The 16,819-nt window shown below is 52.0% G+C and overlaps 1 protein-coding gene across 1 annotated transcript in view; it reads right to left on the reverse strand.

Annotated features, from left to right (window-relative positions):
* NOVA2 (NOVA alternative splicing regulator 2) overlaps positions 1–16,819 on the reverse strand; it is a gene marked incomplete at both ends in the record, with an annotated part of 77,032 nt that overhangs the window by 34,847 nt on the left and 25,366 nt on the right. The gene's annotated exons all lie outside the window — the stretch shown is intronic.

A 16,819-nucleotide genomic window follows, 5' to 3' on the forward strand; every position in this document is an offset into this window, starting at 1 on the left:
GAGGCATCAGTTTTAAACACTTGCCGCATTGCTTCCTCTCTCTCACAAGTGTGTGTGTGTAAATTTTATATGTAATATGTTTTACATATAATATTATATATAATATAATGTAATTATATATATATTTTTTTGGTTGATTTTTTTTTTTGAGAGTTAGTTCCAGACATCATGACACTCCTGTACATGCTTCAGCATGTGCACACCCCCTAATAAGAGGTGCATTCTCTTAAACAACCACAGCACAATGATCCAGTTCAGGGAACTTCACATAGACGGACTACTATCATCAAATATACATGTTCAAAATTGCCTAATCATTCCAACCTTCCAATAATATAGCAGTGTTTTTTTCCCCCTTTAAATCCAGGATCTAGTGTAGGATCCGTGCTGCATTTAGTTATATCTCTTCAGTCTTTTTTTTTTTTTTTAATTATGTAATTATTTATTTATTTTTGGCTGCATTGGGTCTTCGTTGCTTCTTGCGGGCTTTCTCTAGCTGCGGCAAGCGGGGGCTATTCACTGCGGTGGCTTCTCTTGTTGCGGAGCCTGGGCTCTAGGCGCGGAGGCTTCAGTAGTTGTGGCGCATGGGCTTAGTTGCTCTGCAGCATGTGGGATGTCCCAGGACCAGGGTTTGAACCGTGTCCCCTGCATTGACAGGTGGATTCTTAAGCACTGCGCCACCAGGGAAGCCCCTCTTCAGTCTCTTTTAATCGACAACAATCCCCTACCTTTTTTTCTTTCGTGATACTGATTTTTTTTTTTCAAGAAGGCCAGGTGTTTGGTAGAATGTCCTTCAGTTTGGGTTTGTCTGATATTTCCTCATGATTAGATGCAAGCATTTGGGGCAATCATAGTGCATAGGTGCTGTCCCATCCTTCTGTGCTAGGATGGATGTCACATGGGGGGCACAGGACATCAGAATGGCCTGTCATGGGCAATACTGAGTTCTGTCCCTTGGTTTAGGTGGTGTGTACCAGACCTCACCGCTGTGTACGCTCCCTCTCCCCTTTGTAATTACCAAGTGATTGCTGGGATAACACTTCAAGATTATGTGAAGATCCTGCTTAGGATACATTTTAACATTTTAAAAAGTGCCTACCATTAGAGACAAGACAGAAATGCCCCTCCTTCTCACCAAGCAACCTTTTAGCTGGGGGTGAGGTGGAGGGAGGAAGACAACAGACCAGCAAATAAACCAATTGTTAGGAGGTTCCGAATGTCAACTGGGTGAAGGCAGGGGATTTGTCTTGTTTACTGCTGCATATGTGCCTAGAACAGCACCTGGCACATACGCTCAATAAAAACATGTTGAAATGAATGAATGAATGAATAACATTAAGTGCTATAAAGACTGTAAAACAGAGTATTTGTTAAAGAGACTCTGGGGTGGGGTGAAGTGCGGTGTGTGGCTATTTTAGGTAAGATGTTAGGAGTGTCAATATGCCCTTGCTTTTGAGTCAGAAAAAAGGGGAAAAGCAAATACAATAGGTCCCTGAGACTACACAAAATATGGTGTATTTGATGAGCAGAGAGAGGGCTGGTGGTGGGACGGGGTGGGGTCAAGGAGAGCAAGTGAGGCTGAGGCTGGGTCCCCTCTAGATCAGGCTGGTGGGCTGGCGGGCGGGATGGGACCTTGCAGACCACGTGGGTAGCAAGGACTTCACATGGGAAGCCACTGGGGTGGGGATGGGGGTTGTAAGCAGAGAGTGATGTGATCCGAGGTCCCTTTCACCCTTGCTTAGAAAGGGGCGTGTCTTTGTCTCTGTCTTTCTCTGTGCTTCTCTCACCATTGGGGAATCTGAGAAAAGCTGTATGGAAACACGTGCAATTTTGTGTGCGATTTCAGGGGGTTCACAGAACACTCAGGTGCAGACTGTGTGGTTTGGTCTACGCCGTCCCCCTCACACAGGTAAACGGAGACTCACAGCTAGTTATAATAACTAGCACCTACAGAGCATTTAGTGTGTGCCACACTTTGTTCTGAATGCTTTATAAGCAGGTAACTCAGTGTTCACAGCAACCCAGGGAGAAAGGTCTTAGGAAGGTGCTTGGTGATCCTCATTATCCAGATGGGAAAATGAGAACCAGAGAGGATAACTGCCTTTCCCATGATCACATAGGTAGTCAGTGACAAAGGAAGGGTGACAAACCTGGAGTCTCTGGTTTTAGCCATTGGGCCAGAACTCCCTCCAAGTTAACTCAATCTCAGGGGTCAAGGATGCCCTAAAATCCAAACAGGGTCTTCCCAGGGGTCTCAAGCCCAGTCAAAAATTCTGGTCGGTTATTTGACTCCAGCTCTGCCAGGAAAGCTGGGCAAAGCAGAGGCTGTCACTGTTGGGTTAGGTGAGGACCCCAGGCTTGGGGCGAGGGTGGCTTGGTTGGGGTCCCACAGTTGGCAACATGGGCACGAGGGAGGATCATGCAGTCAGGGCGTGCATCGTGTGCATCCGTTGCTTGTTACCTTGACTCTGCTCCTGGGGTCCGTGGGAGTATCTGAGTCTTAGTAAATCAAAGCATTGGCTTGGGAAGGAGGTTGCATGGCTTCAACTCCAACCTCATGTCTCACTAGCTGGGCGACTTTGGGCAAGTTACTTAGCGTCTCTGTGCCTCCTTTTCTGTAAAATGGAGATAATCACAATTTCTGCTTCACATGGCCTCGTGATTATTCAAGGAGATGGTGCTTGTCAGGTGTCAGGCATAGGGCCCAGCCTGTGGTTCATCAAGGGCAGCCTATTTGATTCAGTGTGTCATTCCGCAGTGTGTGCTGGGTGATACTCCCTAAGCTTCATTTCCTGTCCGTTGGATGTTACTATGTTTGCCATCCTGTGTATTCCTGAGCGGTCGGAAGTGCCACATTGATACTTTCTGGATATTCCACTCCAGGACTAGTTACAGGATTAATTCTCCGCATCCACTCTCCGACCCTAGTACGAACGGGGCACTGGTCCGGAATCACGCCCCCTCCCCAACCCTCCAATCCCAGGGCTAAAGAAGTCAGCTACCGGGCTTCCCTGGTGGCGCAGTGGTTGAGGGTCCGCCTGCCGATGCAGGGGACACGGGGTTCGTGCCCCGGTCCGGGAGGATCCCACGTGCCGCGGAGCCGCTGGGCCCGTGAGCCATGGACGCTGGGCCTGTGCGTCCGGAGCCTGTGCTCCGCAACGGGAGACGCCACGGCGGTGAGAGGCCCGCGTACCGCAAAAAAAAAAAAAAAAAAAAAAAAAAGTCAGCTACCTCCCTCGTCCCGAAGTCCCGCGTTCTCTAACCACGCCCACAGCCATTTGACCACGCCCCCAATCGCTCCTCCAATCCCAGACATAAAGTCCTTAAGCCACGCTTCCCTGTCAATTCCAGGTCTGGGTCAGCCCAAATCGCCCCACAGAACACCATGCCTCCGCCCCGCCCGGTCTATCACCGTCCCCTGTCCACTAGGTTCTAGGTGCCCGAAGCCCTCCGCAGCCCTCTCAATGCCCTAGACCTTGAGTAATCACTATTTTGGATGAGTGTGGGTCCTGGAGACTTTATTTGCCCCTGGAAAGGCGCTGCCGTGGGGAGTGGGCGAGGTACATCCTTTCCTAGAGCCACATGAATCTCGGGGCCTTGGAGGGGTGTAGGCAGAGGCCTTGAAGGTCATGAGACTCACAGGCATCTGCCCACCCACACCTCCTTGTCCGTAAGTGATCTTTCAAAAACATCTTGGGGATCAACCTTCCGGTGGGGAGAAAAGAGCTGCAGGCATCTGGGGATGTGCAGATACCCCTCACCAAAGGACACTTGTCTGCTACATTCATCCTCAAAATTCTACCCAATCTCTGAGATCCATAGCAAGAGAGGAAAGGGTTAAGGTTTTTTTGTTTGTTTTTAAAAAGGAGTGGTCAGGATTGGAAAGGCTCCCTTTCCTTGCCTCTAAGATACAAAACTTAAAAAGAAAAAAAGGAAAAGAAAGAGAAAATGACAATTCATCTATTAAAATCAACAAATGAACTACATATAGATATTACTCAGAACCACCCAGTGTGTGTGTGTGTGTGTGTGTGTGTGTGTGTGTGTGTTGGGGGGGAGGGTCACACCTCAGTAAGTAAAAAGGGAGGAGAAGCTGGCTTAGGTGAGGGTGAGGAGAGGACTTCTGGGCTCCACCTCTCGCCACTCCTCCCTGAATTTCTCTGTTTTTGGTTCTTTCTCTCTGGGTCTCTATCCTCTACCCTTCTGGGTATCAATTTTCTCCCCCATCTCCCCCTCCCTCTGATTCTCTGCCCCCCCTCCGCCATCTTTGTTCTCTTCTTTCTCTGGATCTCAGTCTCCTGCTGTCTCTGGTTCTCTACTCACTCCCTCTCAAGGTCTCTGTCCCTTTCTCTCTGGTTCTCTGTCCACTCCTCTCTAGTCTCTAGGCTTCCGTCTTGGTCTCTGTCTCCCATCTCTCTAGATCTCCATTTCCCCCTCTTTGTTTCTGTCCTCCCTCTCCCTGGATCTTTGTCCCTACTCTCTCTAGGTCTCTGTCCCCTAGTCTCTCTGAGTTCTCCCCCCCCATTCTCTCTGCTCTCTGATCACTTCTCTCTGTCTCTGAGTTTCTCTTTAACCCCAGTTCAGTCCTAGATCCAAACCAAGCCCTAATCTTAGCCATAATCCTAGCTTTGACTGTGATTCTTGCTATAACCAGTGTCTTAACTCTATACTTCATCTTTACCCTTATCCTACATACTTAATCCTAACCCCAACTATGGTCATAACCCATACACCAGGGCTGGTTGTCATCTTTGCCAGAATCTTAACCCTGTTTTCAACCTCAAACCAAACTCCACCCATAATGATTGCTACTGATCCTTAATCTTAGCCTGATTCTTAATTTCTAATCCTAACTGGAACCAAACTCCAGTCCTAAGAGCTTTATGTGACTTAGAGTCATCCCTGACTTCTTTTTCTCTCACTTCTCACATCCAGGCTACCAGCAAATGTTGTCAGTGCTACTTTCAAATTCTGTCAGTATCCAACTATTCCTCTCCATCTCCAGAGCCACTATCTGGTCCAGCCACCATCATCTTCTACTTGGACTACTGCCGTCACCTTCTCACTGGGCTCCTCCTGTTTATTTCACTCTCCTAGCCCCATCCCCTACAGACTGTTTCTCACATGATGGCCAGAGGGATCCTGTTAAAACCTGAGTCAGCTCACATCCCTCTGGTCAGAACCTTCCTGTGGCTTCCTTCTCACTAGGAGTCAAAATCTCACAGTGGCCCCCAAGACCTTAAATAATATGGCCCCCTTTGTCTCCCCTCTGACGTCATTTCCTCCCCCCCCCAACTTGCTCACTCTGTCCCAGCCACTCTTGCCTCCGTGCTATCCCACACGTATTCCAGGTATTGATACATCCCACCCCAGGGCCTTTGCACTTGCCGTTCCCTCTGCCTGGAATGCTCTTTCCCCAGATATCTACATGCCCACTCCCACCTCTCCTTCAGGTCTTTACTCACATGTCACGTTTTCCATAAAGCCTTTACATTCACCGTATTGAAAATTACAGTGTCCCTCCATTCCAGCACTTTCTATTTCCTGTCTCTGTCTCATTTTTCTTCATGACATGTATTATCATCTAGTGTACTGTATAATTTATTTATCCTGCTTATTGTCAATTTCCCCCAGTAGGGTGTAAGCCCCTCAGGATAGAGAAATTTGTTGTGTCTTTTGTTGCCCAATGTCTAGAACAATGCCTGGAACATAGTAGGTGCTTAATAAATGTTTTTGAAGTGACTGTGTACCTCCTGAGAAGGATGCAGCTCCATTTCCCCGCAGTTCTAAGATCATTGGGTAAGAAGAACAGTGAAGAGGGGAGAGGGTGGAGGTCGCCACAGTTTCCGGGAGAGCAGGTTGAGTTGTCAGTTACATCTGGCCGAATGAGGGCTGGGCTCTGTTCCCAAAACCCTGTGGCCACTCTAGCTCTGGCTGGGAACTCACCAAACTTTTTCAGTTCACACTGCCACCTGTGGGGGCTGGATGTTCCCACCTGCAGGGAGAGCAGTTGAGAAATTCCATAGCTTGGGTCGTCTTCCGGACTTGTCCGCTGAACCCCTGAACCGAGGGGCACCCATATCTTCCCTCCCTATAGCTCTGGGCCTCCATTTCAGCTTACAATGGAATGTGGGTCAAGAGAGAGACTCCCTTAAATACTGGAGCTGGAACTGGGGAAGGAGGTGAGGGTGAGGCAGGGAAACCAGCGATGAAGAAAGAGACAGAGAGGGGCTTCCCTGGTGGCGCAGTGGTTGAGAGTCTGCCTGCCAATGCAGGGGACGCGGGTTCGTGCCCCGGTCCGGGAAGATCCCACATGCCGCGGAGCGGCTGGGCCCGTGAGCCATGGTCGCTGAGCCTGCGCATCCGGAGCCTGTGCTCCGCAACGGGCGAGGCCACAAACAGTGAGAGGCCCGCGTACCGCAAAAAAAAAAAAGAAAGAGACAGAGAAAGGGCTGAAATAAAACCAGACGGTGAAAAAGAGGCAAAAACAGCAACAACAACAAACAGAGACAAACAGAAAGACTGCGTGCAATAATGGGGAGTCAATGGGCCCCCCTCAACATCTTTTCCACTTAGTGTCTCTCTATTCCACTCTCCTACCGCACTTTCCTGGGACTGAAGAGGCTGGCAAGCTAAAAACTACATTTCCCAGAATGCCATGTGGTGGGGGTTCTGGACGGAGGTTTAGGTTCCACCAATCAGATGCCTCCGCGGGAAGCTTGAATTTCCAACCAAAGTAAATGGGGAGAGAGGCAGCTGCGAGGCCGAGGCCCTGCCAGCGCAGATCTCAGCGAGCTGGTACGGTTGTGGGGCCAGTGGCGCCTTCCTGATCGCGGAGGGGAGCAGTAGCTCCTGCGTGGCCCTTTCTGGATTTGGAAGTGCCCTGGAAGCTGTTTCTTCTACCAGGCTCAGGGTCCCTTAAAAAGTCCCATTCTGCTTACACTGGCCCGAGTGGATTCTTTTTGTTGTTGTTGTTTTTGTTGGCCGCGTTGTGCAGCTCGCGGGATCTTGGCTCCCCGACCAGCAATAGAACCCGTGCCTCCTGTAGTGGAAGCACAGAGTCCTAACCACTGGACCGCCAGGGAAGTCCCCAAAGTGGATTCTTTTTGCTACTGCTGAGCAATACTAATGGGTACAGAGACAGGGGGAAAGAGATTCAGACGCGGGCAGAAACAGGGAAAGTCAGAGAGGCACACAGAGAGAGACCTCACCCTCCAGCAGAAACTAGGAGAGAGACAGGCCTTGCAGGGATACGATGGGATGAGATTAAAAAACAAAACAAAACAAAAAACGATGGAAAGGAGGAAGATATGCTGAGTGAGACAGACACCCAGAGAAATACTGAAGGTAAACTGAGGCAGAGAGGAGCGTAAGCAGAGGCAAGGACAGGGGGCCAGAAAGTGACACAGAGACATCCCCAGAATGCTGGAGTGGGAGTGGTGGTAGAGAGGACCCTTAAGCGACTAAACTTCTCCGGAAGGCACGGCAGTTGGAGGCAGGAGGATGGAAGGGATGCTGGAGAGGGAGGTCCCTGACTTGCTAGAATCTCCAAGGCCCCGCCCACTGATGGAGCATTCTTCTGACAGAATATCTCTTTTCCCAAAGCCTAGACGCAGCCCCAACTTCAACAGCGCTGCCCGAGGAAGGAGTAGTGGCCCCGAATGCAGCCCCCGTCTCTCTTGTCACTTGTCCCTCAGGCCTTACCGCCAAAGACCAGCCCCCTTGATGACTTGGGAAGTGGTGAGGACGGTGACTCAACCACTTTTGATGTCTGAGGCAGATTCCTGAGGCGAGTGGAAGGCTGAGGAACTAAGGAGTGGAGGGATCAGAGAGGGTTTGAAGAGAGGGAGGCTTCGTGACACAGAGAGGGGGCCTTAGAGACGAGAGCTGGGGAGAGTGAGGCCGAGAGACGGGAGACCCCGGGGCAGAGAGAGGCGGTGAGCTAAGCATGCCGGATTTAGGATTCCAGATAGTGGACCTGGATGACCTGGCTCCTCTGACTAGCTCTGGCTTCGTTGTGGCCACTCAGATCTCTCTTTGTTCTTCGCCCTCTAGGGTTGCCAGATAAAATACAGGATGCCCAGTGACACTTGAACTTTAGATAAGCAACGACTTTTTTTTTTTTTTTTTTTTTTTTTTGCGGTACTTGGGCCTCTCACTGTTGTGGCCTCTCCCGTTGCGGAGCACAGGCTCCGGACGCGCAGGCTCAGTGGCCATGGCTCACGGGCCCAGCCGCTCCGCGGCATGTGGGATCTTCCCGGACCGGGGCACGAACCCGTCCCCTGCATCGGCAGGCGGACTCTCAACCACTGCGCCACCAGGGAAGCCCGCAACGACTAATGTTTTACTAGAAGGATGGCCCCAATATGGCATGAGGTATACTTATGCTTAAGAAAACTAATCTTTTAAAATTTGAAATTTAAATCTCACTGGACATACACGTATTTTTATTTGCTAAATCTGACAACCCTATCTCCATCTCTGTCCTGTTTCTGCCTCATTTCCGTTTCCGGTTTGTGCTTGTTTTCCTTCTCTGCCAGTCCACCTCTGCCTTCTCTGTTCACTCTTAATGACCTCGCCATGGCCTCTCAGAGCCACCCCTGAGACCCCCCCCATATCCCCACTCAGGTCCCCTCCTCCCTCCATCCTCCCACCCCAGCCCTGTCTCTAGGGCCATCTCTCTCCTCCAGGCAACTCCCCCGTCTTCTTTCTTCATCTCTCTTCTCGAGGCCCCCCACCCCTTCCTTCCTTTCTCCCCTTCCCTTACCAGACGAGAAGATCTGAAGCCTTGGGGAAGTTAGGAGCGCCCCACTACTCACCTGCATCCTGACTTCATCTCCTTTCCTTTCCATCTCCTGGACCGGAGAGGTCATGAGAGCTTCTCCAAGTCACACAGCTGAATTGAGACCTAACTCCACCTCCTCGACTCCGATCCCCCAAACCCTGCAAAGTTCCCAGGTTCCTGATGGAAAATTCGTTTACTTTTCCTGAAAATGGGCCTGGCTTGGTGATATTTCTGAATATCAGGTAATCCCGGAAGGTCACAGGCCAGGACCAGAGGTACCTGTGGCATAAGGTATGGGAGACTTTTGAGCATCTACTATGTGCTAAGAGTTGGGGTTATGGTGCTCAGGCTGTATGCCTGAGAGCGGTGACTTGTCACGGTCGTTGCCATGTCCCCAGGCCTGAGAACGTAGTAGGTGCTCAACAGATGTCTGTTGAATGAATGAATGAATGAGTGAATGAATGAAAAAACACACCCCAAGCAGTTGAGGACTCCTCTCCATGTCTTCCCTTCTCTTCATCCCCATCGCTGTCTCTTACTTTGTCCTAGCCTCAATCTCCTTTTTCCTCCCATCCCCTCTCTTGGTTTCTGTCCTTCTTTAGAATCATTTTTATTGTTATTTTTCGGCTGGAGGGGACGCTCCAGTGGCCACCATGTGCTGAGCATGTCCCCCGTGTCAGGAACTGACGGAGCGATTTGCTTTCGGAATCCTTCTGGAATATTTCAGAAGGTAAGTATAGCTTGGTCGGGCGTTTTCCAGATGTGGAGACTGAGACCCAGAGAGAGGAAGCGAGGTGCCCTGGTCACACCGGAACCACAGCCTCTGCGCTCCCCCCCCACAGCCGTCTCTTTTTGTCTCTCCGCCTCAAACTTCATCCTTCCTCCTGCGTGGCACATCATCGCCTGCCCAGCTGCATCTCTGACACCTCCAAGATATAAGGATGTTAACATTAAACATTTACCACAGCGGTTGCAAACACAAATGCATCCAGGGGCCAGGCATGGGACACAAGTGAGCAGTGCAGGTCAGGGAGGGATTGAGGCTGCCTCCCCTGGATAATGGGGTGACTGCTCTACTCTAGCCCATTATGGCCAGGGGACAATCGCCACTCAGAGAGGCCACGTCTGATTTCTCCAAAGGGGCACATGTGTAGGCAAAGTCTCCCAAGGTTTAAATGCTGGCACCAAATTCACACGAAACGCTCTTCAGGCCAAACGAGGTGATGTGTGCAGCAGACCTGTCTGCTGGCCAATGGTTTGCAACCTCTGAATTGTTTTTAGTCCCATGTGCCAGGTTCTGTGCTAAAGAAGAATCTCCAGATTCCAGTAGAATCTCTGCTCCATGAAAGCACAGACCTTTGAGTCTGCTTTGCTAATTGCCTTCTCTCCAGCACCTAGAACAGCGCCTTACTCGTAGTAGGTGCTCAAAAATTTTTTAAAAGCTAATGATATGTTGAATCCTAGCATAAACTACAGAAATAACATTAAAAAAATGTTAAATGGAGGCTCAGAGGCTCAAAGTCCCATGGTTACCTAGCAGCACTGGGATCTAAACTCACCTGACTCCAAAACCTTAAGCCTGGGCTCTCCTGACTCTACTTGGGGTTGTGCATTTGCAGTGCTGTGTGGGGACGTGTGTCACGGGATTGTGGTGTCGCGTGTGTGTGGCGGCGGTGGTGTCTGTCAATCCTCCTGATTGGACACTGAGGCCCTGGGAGCTCAACCTGGATCCCTGGCTCCCCTTAGACACACTTGCTCTGGGTGCTCACCCAGTCCAGAGAGAACAATCTGCCCCTCCCCCTCCCCAGCCCATCCTCAGGGGTCCCCCCACCCTCCTCCCCTAGATGCCCAGAGCCCTGGGGGAAAGGGGGAAAGAATTCAGGATGAGGGTGGAGGTGGGGGGTGGAGGGAGAGGGAAGGGGATGGGTTAAGAAGGAGTGTGTGATGTCAAGCAAAAAAGACAACATTAGACACAGATGCTGAGATGGCGTTTATCGCGGCAAAAAAAGGTGAAGTCGCCGAGGGAGAAGGGGTGGGGGAAGGGGTGTGGTGGGGGCCGGGGTGGGGGCCATGGAAGCTAATACATGGTGCACTAGGTCACACGACGGACACTGGGGGGTGGGGTGGGGAGGTGGGGGGTGGGCATGGCCCAGGCATGGCAATGGGGGGAGGGGAGAGGAGAGGGCAGTGGGCCCCAGCCAGGAGCTTCTGGAGGTGGTGGGGGGGAGGTGGGCGGCGTCTCTGGTCGCAGAGGATGGAAGGAATCAGTTAGAGGGGGTTGAATGGAGGCACTGGAGGCATGGCCACATGGCAGATGGTCTGGGGCCAAGAAGTGGAATGTGGGAGAGGGGCAGTAGGCAGGGGGCCAGCCCTGGGCTTCAGGCTTTGAATCTAAGGACTGGGGGTACCCAAGGAGCCTTAGAGGTCCTCCAGTTCCCTCCATTTTCCAAGAGAGAGAACAAGACTGGGAGAAGCTAGCTTGAGGTCCTAATAAGGATTTAGCAATCAGCTCTCCAAAGACAGTCCTACCCCCCACCCCCATTCTTCTCCTACCCTATCTGTCCCAAACAGAGAAAGCGGAAAAAGATTCTAACTCCTCTGACTCCACCTTTATCTCACTGAGGCTCCTGAGGGAACTTGGCGGACGAACCCATTTCACGGATGGGAAAAACTGAGTCATCCTTTCAGGCTACACCTTTTCACACCTCTCCCACCTCCCTGCCAGGGGATCTGTGCACCCCATCCCTTTAGGAGTAATACTGATATCTTGAAAACCTCAGCATTGGGGGCAGGTGAGGGGACACATCTTGGGATTCTCCCAAATCAAACTGGGATGTGGGCCATGCCTCCAGTGGCCTGAGATGTCAACACAAATTAAAAAAAAAAAAATGACTCCCCACGTCCCCTGGCTCAAACCAGTACAAAAGTGACTATTTACAATGAAGGGGTGGGGAGTGGGGGGGCACAGAAAGGAGTGGGGCCAGAGTGAGCTCTCCACTCGGAGGAGGCCATACCCCTGACCCTGCCTTTGAAAGGGACAAAGCCAAACAGCACAGATATTTATAAAGGGTCTCTATCCCCAGGCCGGGGAGGACCCTCGCGGTGAGGGATGGGAGTGGGGCATGGGATGGGGTGCGGGTGGGGAGGCATGGGCGGTGGGAGGCGATGGAGGAAAGGTAGCTATTGCCCCTCGCCTCCCCCCTCCCCCACGCCGGACACACAGTTTTCCGTGGGATGAACACAGAAAGGGTTAATCAGAAAGAGTTCGATGAGCGAGTCTGACGGTCGAGTGGAGCGGGCTGGAGCAATGAAGCCGCAGGTCCCGGTGGCCGGTGGTGATGGAGTCACTTAGAAGATGAGAGGTTGGTGGTTTTGGGGGTGGGGGAGGAGAGGAGAAGGGGGGAGGGGAGGGGGATTAGGCGGTCCCCCCCAATTATCTCTGGGAGACAAGAGCGTCCTGGACTGGCTGAGAAGGGTTTAAAAAGCAGCAGCCTTCACCACCCCCATCGCCACCAACGAGACTTTCCCCATCTCCCTCCCTGCCACCCAGCAATCCCCCACGCAACGGGCGGAGGGCACAGAGACCATACACACACCTGCAGCGGAGCCACGGAAAGAAACCTCCTCCACTACAGCGTCCAGGCGGCTGACTGCAGTGGAGAGGGATCGCGATAGCCGGGCTGGGTGTCGCGACTCCACGAGAGCCGTAAAACCAGCGCCCCCGGCCCGCAGTGCCCCAACATGGGCATCGCGATCCCGTTCTCCCCATCGTGACATCCAGTTCAGGCTTTCGCGACAGCCGGCCTTGGGGTTCCAGACGGCAGGGGGGCAGGTGCGTGGCCAACAGCGAAGGCCTGCCTGGCTGTGGTGATAGGTGTGCACCCAATCAGCAGCCTGGAAGCCCCAAATGCCATCCTCATCATCGCCACTCTTATACTCAATACTTTTTCCACCTCTCCGTCTATCACAACGTCTAATCCTGGTCTTGACAGAGCAATACTCAACGCAGGGGAATCCTCTCACTTTCCAAACAGTAGGCCACCAATCAGAAACAAAATAAAGAGGGTGGGGGATGGAGGAATAGGCAGGAGAAACAGAACAAGGGGATGTTGAGTGATTTTCGGGTTAAGAAGGGGAGAAGGTATACCACTCAGAGAAGAGTGGTACCGTATTCTTCCAAGTATAGGTCCGCAACCATCTATTAAGTCGACTCTTAACCAAACTCCATTTGGGATACCCATACTTCCCACCTACAAGTCCAGGGCAGGCATTAGGGCAGATAAAGATGGCACAATCTTTGCCTTCTGATCCCTTAATAATTATTGCAGTGAAGCCTCCTTGCCCAAGTAGAGATGGCTGGGACAGGGCGGAAGAAGGTGGCTGGGGCAGGTTGGCTCAGAGCCCCCTGGGACAGGGGATGAAGGAGGTGAATTTGGCACATTGAACCCCTTCTTCTCAGAAGTGCTTTGAGGTCCTTCTCTCGAATCCAGTTGGCACTGTCCCTCAGAACAGCAGAGGAGGGGCTGAGCTTGTCTCCCCCTCCCCAATTTCTACAGATTTGCCTGAAGGAGGCAAGTGGGGTTCTCCCCGGCTGGTGGAAATTGGGGGGAATCCAAAAGATTAGGGGTTAGCTGAAGGAGAGTTTTTTTCTCTTTTTTTTTTTCTTACAAAGATTCTAAGAAAAACTCGGGGGCGGGAGGGGTGAGGAAGGGGGACGCAATTGAGCTAAGTGTCCACAGACGTTTTCAATGCCTCTTAGGGGCCTCTTCAAAGGAAGATGGTCCCATTTCCTCCCCTCTGTCGGAGGTTCCCTCCCCCCAGAGCGGCTCAGTTCCAAGGAAGTTTGGCACTTTTTAAAAAATTAATGGGGCAATAGAAGAAGGGAGAGGACCGAGAGTTGAGGAAAGGGAAAAGACAGACATAGACGAAGATAGAGACAGGACAGGTAACAAGGGAAGCCACAGGGAGAGAAAGTGAAAGTCAAAGGGAGCCAGAGAGAGAGGAAAATGTAGGGGGCGGGGTGGGGGTGGGTGGGAGCTGGAGGGCAAATGGGAAAGAACAAGGAGACAATTCAATGCAGTAAACACTTATTAAGCACCTACTGGGTGCTGAAGAGTAGGGTGCAGGGAGGCCACTCAGAGTCTCTGAGATCTGACTGGCTAACAGGGAAGAGGGGGGGAAAAAAGAGGTGATGGATTTTTCAATGATCCCCATCCCTGACCCCACATCTGCGTCCCCTCTGGACAAACTGCAGCACAAAAGATTGAGGTCAGATTGCAGAAGGGACTTTCAAGGGATGGGGAAGACCATAGAGTTTCCTAAGGTAAAATGGGGAAAGGTGTGTGGCTCTCCACTCACCAACATAGTGAGTAAACTAGCTCACTGAGCTAGCAAACTACCTTTCAGATAGCCCTGGCTGGCGGGGTAGGGGGTCCCCGAAAAATGTGAATAGGGAGGGGGCTGTCACACAGATACCCCAAGGGAACACTTTTCAGGAGGCCCAGCCTCCAGAGACGTGTCTGTGTGAGAGGAGTACTGGACCCCGCTGATTGGGACCCAGAAATAGGTCTACAGAAAGCATCTGACAAGCCGGAGGGCAGCTGAGGATGCAAATGATATGCAAATGAGTGCTTTCAAATCCCACCTCCCCACTCCCAGACCTTACTTCACCTCTCCCTGGCTCCTTCCCCTCCTTATGGCGGCTCGGGGAGTTGTAGGTGGGGATAGTCTAGCTAGATACTGCAATACCCACATGTGGGTGGAGATGTTGTGAAATACTGTAAGGTCTTTTGAGAGGTGGAGGGGAGCAGCGGCCCATAGGGCCACCTCCACCTCCGACCCCAAGAGCCCCCAACTGCAGAAGATATGTACAAAGTTACATCAAGAATTGTTTTGGCACTCAAATCTCCATCTGGGTTCAGTCTGGAGATTAGGGGTGAGGGCAGCAGCGATGGGAGGTGAGGGATGGGGAAATGGGGCCTGCGCCCCACCCTGGAGATGAAGAGGGCAGGGAAAAAGTCACCCTAGTGCCCAAGCTACAGCCTCCCATCAGGTGGAAGGGCTGGGGTGGGAAATTCAGTGCAAGGTACCTTGAAGGCTATTGCTTTCTAGGGATTTTCACATTTTGATTTGGGGGTGGCTCTCTCGCAAGGGGCAGGGGTCTCCCAGGCTTTAGGGGTGGGAATTGTTTCTGGCTTTTCTCCCCTCCTTTGCTGGGAGACAGACGAGGAGGCTGGATTCCCCCAAAGCCATGGAGAAGAGAAGGGTCTGGAAGACCTAGGAGGGGGACAATTGGGGGAGAGGGTGGGCATGGGGTGCCCCTCCCCCAGAGATGCTGATGATGGAACCAGGGCACTGGGAGGCCCTGCCTTGGGTTCGAGGAAGTGGAGGTGGTCTCCATGGGGGAGGGGGGAGGGGGATGGGGCTAGAAGTGGGTCTCAGCTATCCTAAGTCCATGGGGTTGTCAGGCCCCGACATCTCAGCCTGCCAACAAGGCCTTAGAGCTGATCACAGCCGCAGTGCCCAGGGAGCCACTCTCAAACCAACTCTCAGGGCTGCCTGGCTTGGCAAACTCCATTAGAACATTCTAGATCCTCAGAGCCTGGTGAGAGCACCAAAACATTCCGGTCCATCAGATACCACCAAAGTACTCCAGCTTGCTGGAAACCACAAGTCAATCTAATGCATTAGACTACACAAAGCATTCCGGCTCAAGGGACCCTACCATGGCTCACTGAATACACCTGGGCCACCGTGGCCTGACAAAGCCACCATACATTTGGCTCACCAGACTTAATGAAACAAAGCCACGCAGACACAAGCATGCACACAAAAGGCAGGGGTGGGAATGAGGGTCTTTAACAGTTTTCACCAGCTCCATCTCCCACCCCCTCCCTGCCAGGTGAGTTCAGACTTGGTGCGTTTGCATGGAGATGACCCTGACAATAGTGGGTCTTCTTCCTTAGAGTCCTCTGGATTAGATCCAACTCCCACCCTTTATTTTCCTCCTAGGAAGACCCCCAGGCCAAGACCCACCAAAGAGGGGTGTGGGTAGAGAAGGAGGATCAGTGACTGGCCATGGCCTGATACGGGAAGGGCATGCTTCACCCCGATGACATCATAGGAAGTAACCTGGAGACACCAAGGGAAGTACACGCCCCCATGATATCATGAAGTAACCTTCCAGGAAGGCTCATTGAGACATCACAGGAAGTACCTGTCTCTCCTATCATCACAGGAAGTGACCTCCAGGGAACTACTTCCTGTGACATCATAGGGAGTGCCAGAAGCACCCCAGAAAGTACTTGACTCAGTGACAGCACAACAGGGACCTTCATGCCCATTACTCAAGGAAAACCATAGGAGATGCCACAGGAAGTTGTTCCAGCCTTGCGCCAGAGTCTTGCCCACCGGACTGGCCCAATCCCAGAGCCGGCCTCATTCCCAGCAGCACCGCACCCCTCCCCCCATACAACCTGACAACAAAAAAGTGAAAAGTCCCACCTAGGAGGGGCAACTTCAGTGAGGGGAGAGTAGCTGAGAAAATCTGGGAACTCTGGGGTCCCTGCTCCAAATGCCCCACTTCAACTCAGACTCCTACCTCTGCTCCCATCGATCCGGAGCTGAAAGCAGGAGAGGCGGGGTGTCGTTCTGGGGTAGCCCCTCTTTCTAGGTGACCCAGAGGCTCCTCCCCTCCTCCCATATGGAAACAAAAACTTATAAAGGGCGGGGGGAATCCTTATCAAAGGAGGGGAAAAAAAGGAGGGAAAGAAAGAGAAAATAACGCTTTGTTTTCTATTAAAATCAACAAAATGCAATATATACAGATATCACACAGACCTGGGCCCTGGGAGAGGAGGGTCAGGCCCAGTCAAGCATAGGGAGGAAGGAAGAAGGGGTCAGTTCAGGGCTGGGGAGGGAGCTTCTGGGCCCCATCCCCAGCCATCACTCAATCCTGCCTATGACTACCAGAAAGGGGGGGTGCAGTCAGGCCTACCCCAGCCCCATCCCAAGAGGAGCAGGACTCTACCGAGC

Source organism: Hyperoodon ampullatus (genome assembly GCF_949752795.1).
Source record: "Hyperoodon ampullatus genome assembly, chromosome: 18".
NCBI classification, from domain to species: Eukaryota; Metazoa; Chordata; class Mammalia; order Artiodactyla; family Ziphiidae; genus Hyperoodon; species Hyperoodon ampullatus.